At 38.4% G+C, this 18,049-nt stretch overlaps 1 protein-coding gene across 2 annotated transcripts in view; it reads left to right on the top strand.

Moving 5' to 3' along the window:
* MTUS2 (microtubule associated scaffold protein 2) overlaps positions 1-18,049 on the top strand; it is a 467,424-nt gene that overhangs the window by 134,400 nt on the left and 314,975 nt on the right. The window lies entirely within an intron of this gene.

Raw genomic sequence — 18,049 nt, 5'->3', positions numbered from 1 at the left:
TTTTATTTGACAGTGTTTCACTTAAGCTGAAAAAGCATCAGGTGACACTGTATTTTTTAACATTTTAAAGTCTTCAAGTTTAATTTGGTGGAAAGGATAATACAAGTATGCAGCTGTTATATCTACTTCTGTACTCCCTGTTGCTCAGTCAGGAAGCTTTGAGAGACAAAAGGGTATTGAGGTGGCTCAGAGAAAAAACAGTCAGGGGCACCCAAAAGAATCGACTTGTCCCTGTTAAGAAGGTTTTGGAGGGTGGCACATGGAGGCACACTTGGCTGTTGGAGTTCAGTTCATTGTTACTGCATTGTTCCAGCCCTAGCCTCACTGTCACATTGCTCACTGGTTGCCAACTAGCAAAATTAGAGAAAGCAAAATGTTACTACGTTTCATAGGTTTACTTCACATAAGATACATTTTTAGTTGAGAATGTGTGAGATGTATAGGAAAACCTAGTTTTAAACTCTGGATTTTCATCATGAACTATGTCATTGTGAAATAGCTGAACTCACGTATTTGTTTACTCTCCAGTTTGAAAATGGTTTTCAAGTGTTTAAAAGCAACATGAAAGAATCACTTTATGTACCTTTCCTGTATTATTGCAGAAGTTTATAGTCTTACTGGAAACATAAAGGGATTAAAAGGCCATCATCTCATACATTATTAAACATAACAAATCCTATTACTGGCTAAATCAATGAACCATTAACCTTCTTACAACACAATGTGTCAGGAGTCAATTTCATAAAGCATAGACCTTTGCAATGATAGTGCAAAATGGGATTTCTGCACAGCGAACACTGGAGTGCCAGACAGAAAGCCAAAGTGTTGGGACGTTACTTGATCCTTCTGCCAGGAGAAGCAATGCAGGAAAAGAATCCAAATTACCTATCACCGTACAACGGGCTACACCTTTTATTTGTATAATTGTTTGACTAATTCATACCACCTGCAATTATTTCATATGGCTGAGCTAGATTGGATTTCATGTGTTAGCTATGACACAGGGAAATGTTCAGTTGTCCTGATGATTTTGCTTCACAACTTATAACCTCATTAGTTTCGCTTGTATTTTGAGTCTACAATTTTTAAAGAAACAAGTAACTTCAAAAAAAGGGAGTAAAATACCTATTGCCACACAGACATAAGTCACAGTAATATAGTGCCTTTTAACAGGGTAGTAGAAAGGAAGGTAAGTTTAACTGATGCCACCTCCGCTGCTGAAGCAGAATACCATTAGGGCATCCTGAGCACATAGGCATCTATGCCAAGAAACCGAGACCTAGTTTTTAACGTTTGAGTTTCATTCCTCTGAATTGTAAGGATGAATTCTCATGGTTAGGAAGGTTGATAAAGATAAAATATAGTACCGTCACAAGGGTTTATACAATTGAAAAGGTTTACCTATATTTGATGAAACTGGATTCTGTCCGAAAGCACTAAGCATGCTTTCTCAGCCTTGAAGAGATGTGTTGGTTTTGTAACATTCCAAATGGGGTAAATAAGACGTGAATGAACTAGGGGATTTCAGAGGATCAGAATTTCATTAAAAGAGGTTGATAGCACTTGATCTTTCCATATCACTATAAAATTTGCTGTACTTAGAAAATAGAAACCAAGTCCAGTGCATTTGATCATATCACTGAAGACAAAGTAGAGCTATTGTGTCTCCTCATTCAACAATGCATCACACTTCACTGCCTCAGCACAGAAGCCATGCCCTCATGGGAAGAGCAGAGTGGAGGGAAAGTGCGGGAGAGGATCGTGAAGAGGCAGGCTCAAGATGGATATGCCCTAAGATGTGCTCTAATTAATATCCCAGTATTCAGTCCTTAAGTTATAAAATCCGTATAAGATTGTGGAAAATGTCTGATCTAGAGAGGAAAACACCAGAAATTCTATATTCCTAACTAAATTATATGTGTGTACATATATTTTTATTATACAGAAATTAAATTATATTACACTATGATTATAGTCATAGAGATATGTATATATGTGTATATACTCATCTAGATTTTATACGTGTATCTCTATGATTGTTAGTTAATATAATTTAACTTCGCTTGTTCCTACTTAATGTCCTATCATTACCGGGGTAATCTTAAAAATATTTGACAACTAGTGTAGCACAGATATTGACACAGGAGGCATAGGCAGTAGGTAGCTGGTCTGAACGGACACTAACTATAAAGAACCGTGTGCCCAGACCCATGCACACTGGCTAAATATTGACCTTGATTGAAAGTATTCTCACCTATTGTTGCAGAGTCTATGAATAAAGCATTAATGACTTCATTAAACACAATTACCTATCTCTTGCCCTACTGCTAATCATTTAGGGTGTTCCCATTTTCTAGTGTTATATATAAGCAATGAACAAATTATGTCATGTTAAGATGTTTGTAAGAATTGAATTGTAAGTGATTATAAATCTGATCCTTAGCTCTAAAAACTGGAAAGTTGACAGCAATTCGAAAGAATAAGTCACAAATGAGTCAAAAGTTCATGGGTGTCAGTATAGATTCAAACACTACTTTGCTGTGTGAACTTGAATGTGTCACCTATAAAAATAGCTTTCTCTATATTGGTTTTCTGTTCTGCCAAGTGAATATCATGCCCATTGTTGACAAAAGGCTGTCAGGGTCATGGCAATAAAAAGCCCGGATATGTTACAAGCAAAGATGTCTGGAAAGATGTTGGATGATGGGAGGAAACAGTGTCAAATCTGGAGTTTGGGTATGAATCCTGGCTTTGCCTTTTACTTGCTGTGTGATCTTCAGCAAGTCATTAGACTCTTTGAGCTTTTTCCTTCAAATTGTGGCAACATATCCCCTGCCTACTTTGGAGTTACTTGGAGGATATGGTGTAGGTGGAGAGTCTCATAAACTCTAAAGCACTTTTGGAATGGGAAGAGTTATTACTCAGTTTATATGAAAAGGTATCAATATTGATATCTTTTAAAGTTATTCTGAAGTTTTCTAAATAATCCAGTACTCAGCACTCAAAATTAATAAATTTGAATTTTTGCTCCTTTATTACACTTCCAGTCCACTCCTTGATCCCCTCTCAGAGGCATGTGGAAGTCATATACAGACGCATTGCTTCTGCTGTAAAACTTTTACCATGGAGATAATGTGCATCTGTGAATAACACATAGTATTGTCTTTAGAGTCTTTAAATATTAGATAAAGATATCAAAACTCTCTGTATTCTCCTGTAACTCGTTCAACATTTATAAGGTGTATCCGTGTTCATATATACAGCTCTTATTCATTCATTTTCATTGCTGCCGAAACTCCATTGCATGCATTCTCTTCCATGCTCATGAGTATCTTGGCTTCTTTCCAAAGTAGAGCTATTGCAGACTAAGCTGTGAGGAGCATATCTGCACATATCTTTTTGTGCACATGTCTAAATGTTTCTGTAGGGCTAGAAGTGGAATTGTTGGGTCATGTACACATCTCTACCACTAGGAGAGATGTGAAAATGCCCTCAAATTAGTGCTAACAATTTCCACTGCTCTCTCCATTAGTGTATGTGAGTTCCCAGTTCTCCACATACTCACCAGCCCTTGGTGTTTTTGACTTTTTAATTTTAATTGTATCTAAATGAATATGAATAAATATTCACATGTCTATGAATAAATATTAGAATTTGATTCAGTTTAGCAAGTGGCAGTAATTTTGTTTGTGTCAACATTGACCCATATTAACCAAAGTAAATATCTACCATTAAAAAATGGAAAGTACCCAGGATCTTGAGTTCTGAGGCTGAGGGAAGCCCCAACACTGCCTTTCCCAGCTATGGCTCCCATAGGCTTCCAACATCTCTGTCCTGGAGACACTGAACTTTCAGAAGTCTCAGGAGGAATAAATGAAATACTGTATGTGGCCATGAAGTCAGAATCACCAAAGCTAGAGCCAAGAATCTGCATTTCCAACACACTCCCTGGCAAATCTTCACATCTAAATTAGGATATATATTGTCGATCATGATTCATCAAACAAGGTTAGAAAAGCTGGGTGCTGGGCATAGCATCAGTCAAGAATAATGCAAAAAGTTGGTTAAGTGGGTCTATGTGACAAAATAGAAATGGAGAAAGGAATTCTAAAGAAATATGGAAAATCAGGTGAAATATCTCTGACTTCTAAAAACATAACATCGACTTCTGGCCTGAGGGCCTTCTGAGGGTGTTTTACATCATCCTCTTACTGACTGCTGCAAATAATCTTCACACAGGTACAATCAAAGCCCTTCACTCCAAGGGACAGTCTCTTCTCCCTCAAATGTCTTTGCTTCTGGGATTTCGAGCACTTGGATTTCTGGAAGGAATGCCCTGAGAATAGATTAAAAGATTGCCAGTTCTGGAGGACCTACCAAGTGCGGGCACTGAGTGATTTTATGTACTTTTGTATTTACACCTCACTACAATTCCGCGAGATAGGTCCTTCCCCCATTTATTTTTTTTGCCAGTTAGCAGGAAATGTCAAACCAGAGCTCAGGCCAGGCCAGTGAGGAACACTTGAGCTCACTCTGTCTCTCCAGAGCCTGGCAGTATCAGCACCACAGTGAGAGCTGGACCCAGAAAACAGACTACAGCTATTCAAGAAAGCTGTTTTTCATAGAACAAGGAAGACATGGAAGAAAAAAATACCTCCTTGGCTTCTGTCACCCTCAGAGAAACTGAAAGGAATAGGGAATGCAGCAGATGATCCTGCCTCTGTGCTCACCCCTCAAGAAAAAGAGACAGGTGGGGTGAGAGAAAAACAAATCCTTCTACCTGGATGCCTCTGAAATCTGCCCCAGCATCTTCACCCTAACCTGCTTCGTTTTTCCCTGTGGCTTTTAGCAAAGGAGTTTTGAATTCTTTTAAGATGCTTAGAGAACCCACTGTTCAAGGTTAGGAGCAATGAGAAGGAGTGAGGATGATACCAAGGTCTGGTCTTCAGAATGTCCAGCTGCCTCCAGGGAAGGCCCACCAGTGGAGACTGGCATAAACCAGCAGAGGCCAGGAAAGCGAGGGCTCAACTTGATGGAGAAGCAACTTGGAAACAGCTTAATTGGCCATTAAGCGCAGGTTCCCTAAACAGATTGGCGTTAGTTGTACAATGAAATACTGTGCTGTTTTAAAGATGATGTGACAGAAAGCTACCGTGGACAATGTTTATGACTGATACTGAAGAATTAAGGTGATATAATACTAATTTGCATTTTTAAAAAGTTTATATATACATGTGTTATGTGTATGTATGTGTGCATGTACACTTTTAAAATACACATCCATAAATGTAAACTTTATAACACAAATCCACATAACAAAGTTAATAGGTGATCTTATAAAAAGTTTTGGACTCATTTTAATATTCTCTATGTGTGTGTGTGTCTAAGTGTGTGTATACTGTATATACACATAGACATGTATGTACTCTGAACTTAAATATGAAACATAAAAGTTTTAGGAAAAAGAATAGGAGAAAAATCTTCAAGATCTAGGACTAAGCAAAGAATTCTTAGGTTGGATGTTAAAAGCATGATCTAGAAAAAAAATTAATTAGATCTCATCAAAATTAAAAACTTTTGCTTTGCAAAATACAGGAGGATGAAAATATGAGCTACAGACTGATAGAAGATATTTGCAAATCACATATCTGACAAAGGACTAATATATATAAAGAACTCTTAAAACTCAGCAGTAAAAAAAAAAAAAAAATCTAATTAGAATGTGGGTAAGAGATGAGCAGCCATCTCACTGAAGAAGATGTACAGATGGAAAATAAGATATACAGATGTTCAACATCATTAGCCATTTGGGAAATGCAAATTAGAACAACAATATGTCACTCTACACCTATCAGAATGCTAAAATAGAAAATAGCAACATCACCATATACAGGTGAGAATGTGGAAAAACTGGGCCCCACCTTTGTTGCTGGTGGGAATGTACAATGGTACAGCCACTCTGGAAAGCAGTTGGGCGGTTTCATGTTAAACTGAACATTCAGTTACCATGCAATCCAGTGATTGTATTCCCAGGCATTTTTCCCAGAGCAATGAAGACTTAGGTTCACACCAAAAATCCTATACACCAGTGCTCATGGAGGCTTCATTTGTGATAATCCAAAACTGGAAACAATCCAGAAGGCCTTCTATGGGCACGTGGTTCAACAATTGTGGCACATCCATGTCACAGGCTACTACTCAGCAGCAACCAGGAACAAATTACAGTTGACCCTTAAGCAATACAGCTTTGACCTGCACCAGTCCACTTATATGTGGATTTTCTTCCACCTCTCCATCCCTGAGACTACAATACCAACCCTCCTCTAATAAGTAGAAATCTTTCTTCTTCCTTGTGACTTCCTTAATATTTTCTTTTCTCTAGCTTACTTATTGTAAGAATACAGTATATAATGCATATAATATACAAAATACGTGTTAATCCACGATTTATGCTATCAATAAGGATTCTGGTCAACAGTAGACTATTAGAGGTTAAGGCTTCAGGGAGTCAAAAATTAATATCTGGATTTTCAACTATGTTGGGGTTGGCATTCCCTACCCCTGCATGGTTCAAGGGTCAACTGTACTGACTAATGCAACAACCTTGGTGGCTCTTCAGTGACTGTGTTGAGAGCAAAAAGCCAATCCCAAAGGTTGCGTACTGTATGACTCCATGTATAAAACCTTCTCAAAATAACAGAATTAAAGAAATGGAGAACAGTTCAAGGGGTTATGGATGAGAGTGGGGTGGGATGGCTGGAGGAAGGTGAGTGTGGTTTTAAAAGGGAAGTGTGAGGGACCCTTGTGGTAAGGGAATTGTTTTGTAGCCTGATTGTGGTGGCAGATACCTGAAATTACATGTAATAAAATTGCATAGAACTAAACACACATAGACACACACACACATAGATGAGATTAGGTAAAAACAAAATTTAACAAGATCAGCAGATTTTATCAGTGTCCATATTCTGATTGTGATACTGTATTATAATTGCCCAAGATATTACTATTGGGGGAACTGAGTGTAGGGTATAGAAGGTCGTGCTGTATTATTTCTCAGAATTTCATGTGAGCAATACAATTATATTGAAGTAAAAAATTGATTTTAAAAATGTATAATTATTAGATTTGTATAAATTATATAATTCATAATTATATAACATAATATATTATAATATGTAGTATGCATATAGCTCTGTATTTATAAGAAAGAGACAAATTAATTGGTGATACAATTACTGAAGGACTTAACCTGTTTGAAAGTTTCGACTCTTTTCTTGCAAGATAAAATTAATTACTTGCTCCCCTTTTCCATGAAACTCCATGAAAGCATTGTCTATATTCATTGTACCCAATTCCTCTTCTTCCATTGTCTCTCTAATTCACTTTAATTGGGATTTCATCTCCACAGTCTTACCAAAAGATACCAACATCACCAATATTAACTGCAGCGCCAGTGCTCAGTCCCTGCTCCCTGACCTAGCAGCATCATCTGTCCTGGCTGGCAGCGTCCCTCTTGCCATGCTTTCTGTGTGTGGCCTCCTGGTTCCCACTCTCTGCCTCACCTCTGACATCAGAATGCCTGCTCAGTGGCTGGTCCTCTGCCCCAGTCTGTCTGCACATGCTCTGGCGGCTTTAACACCAGCTGTGTGTCTGCCACTCACACTATGGTATTTCCAGCTCACTCCTTTTTCGTGAACTGTGGATTCATGTATCTAGCTGTACACTTGACATCTACATCTCCATATAGATTCTGCTAGACACTTCAAAATTCAGCATGCCTCCAGCCGCTGCCACTGTATTCACACAGGTCTCTTCTTTCTGTGTGTATCTCTGTGTACAGATTTCCCTTCTATTATAAGAACAGCAGCCATATTGGCTTTAGGGCCCACACTAATCCAATATGGCCTCATCTTAGCTTGATGACATCTGCAGAGACCCTATATTCAAATACGGTCATATTCACAGGGTCTGGGTGAACATGAATTTTAGGGGGACACCATTAACTCAGTATACACACTGTGTTATTAATTACGTAAGTGATTTGTTTTGTTATTGTGTGGCTCTTGGTCCTAGAATGTGATTTTCTTAGAGGCAGGACTCTTTTTTTAGTCCTGAGTATATCCCAAGGTCCCGGTGCTTTGTCTAGCAAATAGCAGAATCTCAATAAGTTAAGAGTGTGTTTACATATATAATGAATTACAATATAATGATGCCCTTTTGGGGGTAGTACGTGTGGATGTGTCAACTTCTTTGACCATGTTTTTGAACAAATAGACAAATACAAACTATCAATTGATCAGTTAAACCAGAGCTTATTTAGCCATTCAGAATAAATATCATGTCCTCTAATTTATATTCTTGCCATATTTAAGTGAAAATGTTGTTGTTTGATCATATTTCCAGAGATAAAGAACTGCATGAGTCTAATTCAGAGTATCCATGTACTTGTTAACAGCAGCACCTTTAGTGCCTGCTACTTCATTTCTTGCTTTCTGATGTACTGCTAAGTCACTGGAGCCAGCTCATCCTCTGAGAATCTAAGACTTGGTTGTGCCCGAGGCTTGCTGCTGCTCGTTGGTGCAGCTGAGTTTGAGCCTTTTCTGCTGGGGGCTGCAAATGAGCAAAGGCCCCAAATGCACCCTGAGGGTCAGGAGAAAATTAACTCTGTGTCTTGTCTTTAAAATTTAGATCTTGTTCAGTTCTAACATGCGTGTGGGCATGCATATGTGTGTCATGTGTGTGCATATATATGTGTGTGCTGTGTGTAAGGTGTGTATATCACAGGGTGGAGAAATAGGGTGAGTAAGTGAGATTTTCACAGCTGGGCCACCAAAAATCTCAGTAATCAAATAATATTTTAATATTCTATTTTTAAAAGTTAAAAATAATATTAAAATTCGTAACAAACAAAGTTAAAAATAATATTAAAATTCGTAACAAACAAATTATCAAATTTTTTAATAAAAATGGCTGCTGTTTATTTTATGACACTGTATTATAGTCTTCAGGAACAGCCAGTGGGTCCTGGTCTACCTGGCTGGGCTCCCATCCCTCTTTGAGGGGGTTTCTGAGGTCTGACCGTGGTATATGAGCAGATTGAGCCATGTGGGTATTATATGCCATCATATATTTTTTTGTTGTATAGCTTTTATTTACATTTTCCCCTCTGTTCAAAATACAGGAGGATATTCTGACAACTGCCTTTGGGAACACACATTTTTTCCCTTTGCCTCATGTTCCATCATGGGTAGGCACACCAGGGTGCATATGTGTTGTCACATGTGCGTGTATCTGTTGGGTATTCACATGTCCATTCTAGGGGTTGGCTCTGGAACGTCTCTGAATGGTTAGGTGGTTGTTGGTCAGATTCAGTTAAGAGGATCCCCTACAGTTTGACTTCATTTCACTCCCACTAGCAGGGCAGAGCTATCCTTGCCAACTCTAAGGTGGTCCAGGGCACTCCTGAGCAAGCCCAGGTAGAGGTGTGCAGCCGGAGCTCTCTCATTTGTCATTAGTGACATTGCAACCTACGCATGAGACAGTTTTCGAAGTTCACAGTGCATGCAGTCATACATGTTGGAAAAAGCCTTTCAAACTAATCTGCATGACCTCTCCCTACACTCCAGAAATCTGGAGCCCCGCAGCCTTATCATGGTGAGGACCCTTTTGCTTGGCGCTGCATGCCCGCAGCTCAAGCGCCCTTTCACTAGCTGTTGCTAAAAACTCTGGTATACACCCTTTCTTAACTGGCTAGAAAGTGGCTCAGAAGAGTAGGAGCAAGTCCCTCCTGTTCCTATTGAGAATAGAAGATCCAGAAAGAATTATTGTGCAGTATTTCCCCCTTTCCACACCATAAAACCTACCCAAACCTGCTTATGGGCAGTTAGGCTAGATGACTAGGAAATAAAACAGTGTGCAGACAGTGCTCTGTAACCCCCCACCAGGAGCGGTCCTGTGCCTGCAACAGGCTGCAGAGCTCCCTTCTCCCTCTGCCTCTCCAGGCTCCAGTCAGCACCATTTGCTTTCCTGGTGCCATTGTTGTGCTCTGCTCAGGTTGTTTGCATCATTATTTCTGTCCTGAAGTCAGCAGCACTGGGGATTGGCCTTAGATTTTTGACAGTGATTTTGGCAAATGTGCACTACAATGGGAAGACATGTAGGCACTGTACGTAAATCTTAATGATTTCAGTGATTATCAATGTCTGTGGCACTCAAAGATGACTTTTTAAAGATTGATTATTGACAGGGTTCTTGGGGAAAAGCTTTTCTAGGTTGAGTCTATCATGTGATGTGATTTGAGGTATTCTGATCCTTTATCTAGGAATGATGTATATGTGAATTAAATTCACAGCACTTTCGCACTAGAGTGGGAGCCCACAAAGAGAAAATGACTGAAGAGAAGATCCGTCTTACAGAATATTAAAAATAGTGTGTTTTCAAGGAAAAATTATGGGTAAATTCTGACACCACAAATAATTATGTGTTAGCCGTATAAAGTAATTCCAAGTGGGAAATAATTGCTGTCCACTTTAAGTAAAACCATTTTAAAATCAAATGCTCTATTATTTGTAAATGAAAAAAATGATTACACAGTTTTTTTTTTCCTGCGTAAGCACTGAAATTATGGGAAAGGGCTTATTTAAGGTAGAGATGTATTATTCTGAAATATTTTTTAAAATTCTTAGAAATTCCACTTCAAGAATAGGGCTGAATATTTCTCTAGACCCATAAAATGTTGGAAAGCTGGAATCTCAGTGGCTTGCTGTGGCCCTTAAAATGGAAACCACAGTATTCAGGAGGAGCTGTGGCACTGTGGGTGCTGGCTCCCTCCTGCTCTCTGGTGTCATCACACACCAGCTCTCCCTCACTGTCTCCACAGAAATGGCCCTGACTAGTTTTTACGTGCTTGTGTCTGAACGTTCTGTCCTGCCACCGGGCCTTTGCATATTCTGTTCTCATCCCAGGGCCATCCTTCCCTCCATTCTTCACACATGTCAGCTAAAGCAACCCATCTTCGGGGAAGCTTCTCGTGACCGTAACTAGATTAACCTTAACCTCCATCTCAACCACATGCATAACACCCTCATCATGTCCTTGTCCATGAGCTCTTAGCTGAGCTGCATTTTTGTAGTTACATTTGACATCATTTGGTTATAACTCTTGACCTCTGTGTAGCCGATAGTTGCTTGAGAGCTAGAACTTAAGCCCAGTTTTGCCTACTATGATATCTCTTGTCTTTCCTGACACCTTAATATAAATTTTGGGAGGAAGTGAAGACAATTAATGTGAGACCAGTCCTTCTTTAATAGCTAATTTGATATAAGGTAAAGAAATTGCTTTTTAAAATTGTACTTTAGGTTCTGGGGTACAGGTGCAGATCTTGCAGGATTGTTGCATCGGTACACACATGCCATGGTGGTTTGCTGTCTCCATCCCCCCATTACCTACATTAGGTGTTTCTCCCAGTGTTATCCCTCCCAACCTCCCCGCTCCCCACTGTCCCTCCCCAGCCCCTCAACCCCCAGCAGACCCCAGTGTATGTCTTGTTCCCCTCCCTGTTCCCATGTGTTCTCATTGTTCAACACCTGCCTATGAGTGAGAACATATGGTGTTTGGTTTTCTGTTCTTGTGTCAGTTTGCTGAGAATGATGGTTTCCAGATTCATTCATGTCCCTACAAAGGACACAAACTTGTCATTTTTTATGGCTGCATAGTATTCCATGGTGTATGTGTGCCACATTTTCTTTATCCAGTCTATCATTGATGGGCATTTGGGTTGGTTCCAGGTCTTTGCTATTGTGAACACATATACTCAGTAATGGGATTGCTGGGTCAAGTGTATTCTATTTCTAGATTATTGAGGAATCACCACACTATCTTCCACAGTGGTTGAACTAATTTTACTCTCCCACCAACAGTGTAAAAGTGTTCCTATTTCTTTACATCCTCTCCAGCATCTGCTGTGTCTAGATTTTTTAATGATCACCATTCTAACTGGTGTGAGATGGTATCTCAAGGTGGTTTTGATTTGCATTTCTCTAATGACCAGTGATGATGAACATTTTTTCATATGTTTGTTAATAGCCTACCAACCAAAAAAAATCCAGGTCCAGACAGGTTGACAGCCGAATTCTACCAGAGGTACAAAGAGGAGCTAGGACCATTCCTTCTGAAACTATTCCAAACAATACAAAAAGAGGGAATCCTCCCTAACTCATTTTATGAAACCAACATCATCCTGATACCAAAACCTGGCAGAGACACAACTAAAAAAGAAAACTTCAGGCCAATGTCCATGATGAACACAGATGCAAAAATCTTAAATAAAATACTGGCAAACTGAATGCAACAGCACATCAAAAAGCTTATCCATCATGATCAAGTCGGCTTCATCCCAGGGATGCAAGGCTGGTTCAACATAGGCAAATCTATAAATGTAATCCATCACATAAACAAAACCAAATGATTATCTCAATAGATGCAGAGAAGGCCTTCAATAAAATTCAACAGCCCTTTATGCTAAAAACTCTCAATAAGCTAGGTATTGATGGAACGTATCTCAAAATAATAAAAGCTGTTTATAACAAACCCACAGCCAATATCATACTGAATGGGCAAAAAATGGAAACATTCCCTTTGAAATCTGGCACTAGACAAGGATGCCCTCTCTCACCACTCCTATTCAATATAGTACTGGAAGTTCTAGCCAGAGCAATCAGGCAAGAAAAAGAAATAAAGATATTCAGTTAGGAAAAGTGGTAGTCAAATTGTCTCTATTTGCAGACACCACGATTGTATATTTAGAAGACCCTTTCACTTCAGCCTCAAATCTCCTTAAGCTGATAACACAACTTCAGTAGAGTCTCAGGATACAAAATCAATGTGCAGAAATCGCAAGCATTCCTTTACACCAATAACAAACAGAGCCAAATCATGAGTGAACTCCCATTCACAATTGTTATGAAGAGAATAAAATACCTAGAAATACAACTAACAAGGGATGTGAAGGACTTCGTCAAGGAGAATTACAAACCACTGTTCAAGGAAATAAGAGAGGATACAAACAGATGGAGAAACATTCCATGCTCATGGTTAGGAAGAATCAATATCGTGAAAATGGCCATACTGCCCAAAGTAATTTATAGATTCAGTGCTATCCCCATCAAGCTACCATTGACCTTCGTCACAGAACTGGAAAAAACCACTTTAAACTTTATATGGAACCAAAAGAGAGCCCACATAGCCAAGATAATCCTAAGCAGAAAGACCAAAGCTGGAGGCATCATGCTACCTGACTTCAAACTATATTACAAGGCTACAATAATCAAAACAGCGTGGTACTGGTACAAAACAGAGATACAAGCTAATGGAAGAAATTTCTTCTAAAACACTTGCTGTGTTCAAATAAGGGTTTTATGCTTTGATGCAGAGACAATGTCATCAAGAAATTTTCTTCTGTAGTCATTTGGCTAGCATTACAGTTTCTGCTATTAAGCAACAATAACATGTTCACCGTGTTCTGAGTGGAAGAGAAATGTTTGGGATGCAGTTCTTGTTGCTCTAAGTTTTTTTGTTTTTGTTTTTGTTTTTGTTTTTGTTTTTTGGCTACTGTGGATGGTGGGGAATAATTAAATGCCATGAAAATTAAATTTCCACAAAATTGATGCAGTCAGGAAACATGTCTTTCACCATATCACTCAAAATGGCAAAATTATGGAAGTGGAGAATAGATGAGCAGTTCAAGGGGTTATGGATGAGGCTGGGGTGGGATGGCTGGAGGAAGGTGAGTGTGGTTTTAAAAGGGAAGCGTGAGAGATCCTTGTGGAAAGGGAATTGTTTTGTAACTTGATTGTGGTGGTGACTCATGGTAGGGTACTGCTACTGGTGAAAACAAAACTATCCTTCCAATTTGGAAAGGATGGTTTGACCACTGATTCTAATTAGAATGAGGACACAGGACATTAAGTTCCTTGCAACATCTATTTCTGTAGGACTCAGATTTTATGTGTATAATATTTAGATCTGGGTTAAAAACATACGTTACAGGATCTTTGAAACACAATTTTATTGATCTATAGACTTGAAGAGGAAAAACAGGCTAACATGGAGAACTAGCAGAAGGTTAGAGTAGAATTCCAGCTATGAACCCCCTGACAAAAAGAACCCTTCAGCAAACCTTCTTGAATGGGCCAGCTCTTAGTCACTAGAATGAGGGTGCCCTTGTTCCAGCAGCTCTAGACACAATGAGCCATGAGGCTTCCCACTTCTGTGGATGGGTGTCAGCCTCAGTCCTATTATCTGTGTCTGCTGTTTGAATTCTTTAGTAATTCTCAACAATAGATGTTCAGGGTTTAACTGCATACAGTTTTGTTTCTAGGTTTAGAACATACTTAAATTGATAGATTTTTATTTGCCCTGGGAAGTCAGACTAGTAGCTGTTTGCATTGATAGTTTGTATTTACATTTAGACTTTCAAAATTTAAACGATTGTATATAGACATCTTTTTAGACTTTAGCTTCATTAAAAAGCTAAGAATTTTGTATTTAAATACTTGCCAGGTCAGTAGCCTACCATTGTTAATCATAAAATTTAATCTGTTCTTGAAGTAAAGACTTATTGTCTTGAAAAAATTTAGTTTCCAAATAAAATCCAGCTCAATTTATCATTTTTTTTTACAGTAAGTGAATTTCAGGTGTTTTTCAGTATGTTCCTACTAGTTCAGTTTTTCCAATAATATAGTACCTGTGGCTCTATGATAGGAAGAACAGATGTATCTGTTAAGCCATGTGTTTTACTTAGTGTCACAAATGAGCTCTTGTGTTCTTAGGATATAATTCTCGAGTATTCTCTAGAACTGATTGTTAGGCTTTAGAAAAATGAAGGATTTCTAATAATGTAACCACTTTTTTCGTTCTTTTTTAAAGAAATTACTTTCTAAGTCATTCTAGCTTGGTGCTTTAGATAAGTTGAATGGTAATGTAATCACTTCTGACATTGAAAACTAAGAACATCTTGATGGCTTCTAAATTTGACCATTAGAAGATAATTATATTTTTATATTGTCTTATTTAACCAGAAAAGCTAAAATCAAAATATATTTTATGAAAAAAGTCACAGTAAAGGACTTCATAAACTAATACAAATTGAGCATTTCAAGTTTGAAAATCTGAAATCCAAAATGCTCTAAAATCCAAAAGTCTTTGAGCGTCAACATGATACTGAAAGCAAATGCTCACTGAAGCATTTGGGGTTTTTCAGATTTGGGATGCTCTATCAGTAAGTATAATGCTAATATTCTCAAATCCTCCAAAATCTGAAATCTGAAACACATCTGTTCCCAAGCATTTCAGATAAGGGATACTCAGTCTGTATTGTATTGTATGTATTATTCATGTATGTATAATACTGAAATAAACAGGAGTACATGACAGAGACAAGAGGAGAGCAAAACTAATGTTTTTATGTCCTTGTAACTAAAGTACAAAAGGACCAAGGTGATATGTATAATTTTGTTGAACTGACATCATTTTAAATTTTATCAGCTGATATTTCATGTATCTGTTATGACACATTTATTTAATGTTTATATTAATTTTGAAACAAGCCAAAATAACTTACTAATCTCAGAAAATATAGAGGAGGATATATTCTGAACATTATCTGAATGTTTTTATGTTACTCAGATGCCTTCCCTTGATATTAGGCTATTAAACAAGAAACTGCTGACTTTTCTAACACGTTAGCCCTTGAGTATGATTTGTGCTTGTTATGCAGTTGATGATGTTTCAGATTTCAGTGAGCGCCACCTGCTTATAAAAGCACCTTGTTCCATAACCCGTCAATAAATAATTTTAGACAATGGCTCTGTACTTACAGAAAGCTTTGGATTTGACAATCTAGCAGCCAGTGTTCTTTTGTGAATTATCTCTTCATGCCCTCACAAGGAAGAGAACTGCCATTAGCTTCATCTTAGAGTTGAATAGATTAAGTAACAACTACATGGGCAAAGGTCAGCATTCACAATTCAGAAATCTCTCTCCATGGCTTTGCTTACTTAATTTTACCACGTCTGCTAATTTCCAGAACAAACAAGGAGGCCTTCATTTTGGGGCAGGACGATGGGCTAGGCGTTCAAATGTGACACTACTGACGACTAGAATATTTTATTTCTAGCCTTGTGAGCAAATTTGCCCCTCCTTTATTCCACCCTAAGTCCTTAGTACCAATATTCCAGGATTGCTATATAAATTAAAAGGAGGAAGATTTTAAGCTTGCAATTTAAGCCTGGCCCGATGGGGAGAACGCTGCTGTTTTACAGACGCTACCACACACATTTGCCTCCTTTTGCTTTATGAATACTTGTGTGTGTGTGAAAAGAATACGTTACAATGCCAGTGTCATTTCTAGGTCACGTACATGTCAACCCTGCCCTGATAGTCACAGCTGAATCAGACGTTTGGAGTGACCACCAATGAGATGACTTTCCTTTTTAGGTTGTGACCTGCCCAAAAACTTCTGATAGGACAGCTGCCTCGGTCTTGATTTCTGTGCCCCAGGCTTGTTGGGGTATAAGAGCAGGAATTGAAATGAGGCCTTGCTAATTTTCATAAACTGCATAGATGTTGAAGAGACTGAAAGGTAATGCTTGTCATTTTATAAAAGTGAGATTTAATAATAAAGCAGAATATTAGCTGAAGGATAGAGCTGTCTATAGGTTCTCTAGTAAAATATGCTTCTATTTTATAGAATAAAAAGAAGCACATTGGTAGTGTGATTTATGTGCAGGTAAGACAGCTTCTTAGAATTTAAAAGTAAACTAAACATAGTTGTTTGGAAAATAAAATGTTTCTGAGTGTGTGATTCATTCTTTTTTGTATTGGAATTTAAGAGGTGCTTGTAGCAGTGAGTTCTTAACAGAAAAATAAGTCTGGCTTTTAATTTACATGTGTGTCAGAGACATTAATCAAGTATTTGCGTTATAACATTTCAGACAGATAGATATAGATATGATATGTGTGTATATTTTATACATTTAAATATAATTCAATACTTCATTCTCAATTTAGAGATATTCCTTCTCTTACCTATGACTTTGCTCTGCAAGTATTTAATTTTTTCTTATCCTGCTGAACTTTGATGAGCACTAAAGGATATTTCCAGCCAGTTCTCATGTGTTAAGCTTCAGGGTTGCTCTCTTACCTCACGAGGGCTGTGCAGGAAATAAAGGTGATGCCAGGCGGGTTGCAGACGGGCCCAGGACAAGGACTTGACATTTTGCAGCTGCCTTTCCTGTTGCCTCACCCAGCTAAGTCCCCCAAACTTGGACAGTGACAGATATTCTGCTTTCCATTAAGTGTGTACCTCTTGTTGTGGTTGTTACTAAGTAATGTTGTTCTTACAGCTTTCTGTATTTAGACATCATTGATAAAAACATCTTTCTAAAATGTGACAGCCATCCCAGGCTTGATGGCGAGGGAGTGTGGCTTACTATGTTATGAGTCCTTGCATCAGGAAATAAGGTGCTCACTGACTGGTGACTGGACATACAGAAATTTGCTGTACCTTTTCGAACTTTGTTTTCTCTATGTTAACTGCGGATCATTGTGCATATTCTCACAAAGATAACCTGGAAACAGAAGATCTCATTTAGCAGGAAGCCTTGGTGACAGAGAGAGAGAGAGAGAGAGAGAGAGAGTGTGTGTGTATGTGTGTGTGTGTGTCTGTGTGTCTCTGTGTGTGTGTGTGTCTGTGTGTGTGTCGGGGGTTGATTGTAGCGAATTACATTTTCTGATTTATGTAGGATTAACAAGAACCATTTTTTTCAGGTTCTAGTGAAAATCCATTCTTCGGTGTTTCATGGTGCTCCATTGTCTTATAAATATAGAGCATTGAGCACAATTGTATCCCAGTTAGTGAATAAGAATCTAGCAGGACTTGAATACTAGTGGACTTTGTAGGCTGTTAAACAGAAAGCACAGGTGATCAGGCCAAAGTAGGATCTGTACTGGAACTTACTTTTCTTAGCCAACAGTAATAAGACCTCAC

The sequence above is a fragment of the Cebus imitator genome, unplaced genomic scaffold, assembly GCF_001604975.1.
Source record: "Cebus imitator isolate Cc_AM_T3 unplaced genomic scaffold, Cebus_imitator-1.0 Scaffold103, whole genome shotgun sequence".
Classification (NCBI taxonomy): domain Eukaryota; kingdom Metazoa; phylum Chordata; class Mammalia; order Primates; family Cebidae; genus Cebus; species Cebus imitator.
This window is presented reverse-complemented; position numbering and strand designations above follow the sequence as displayed.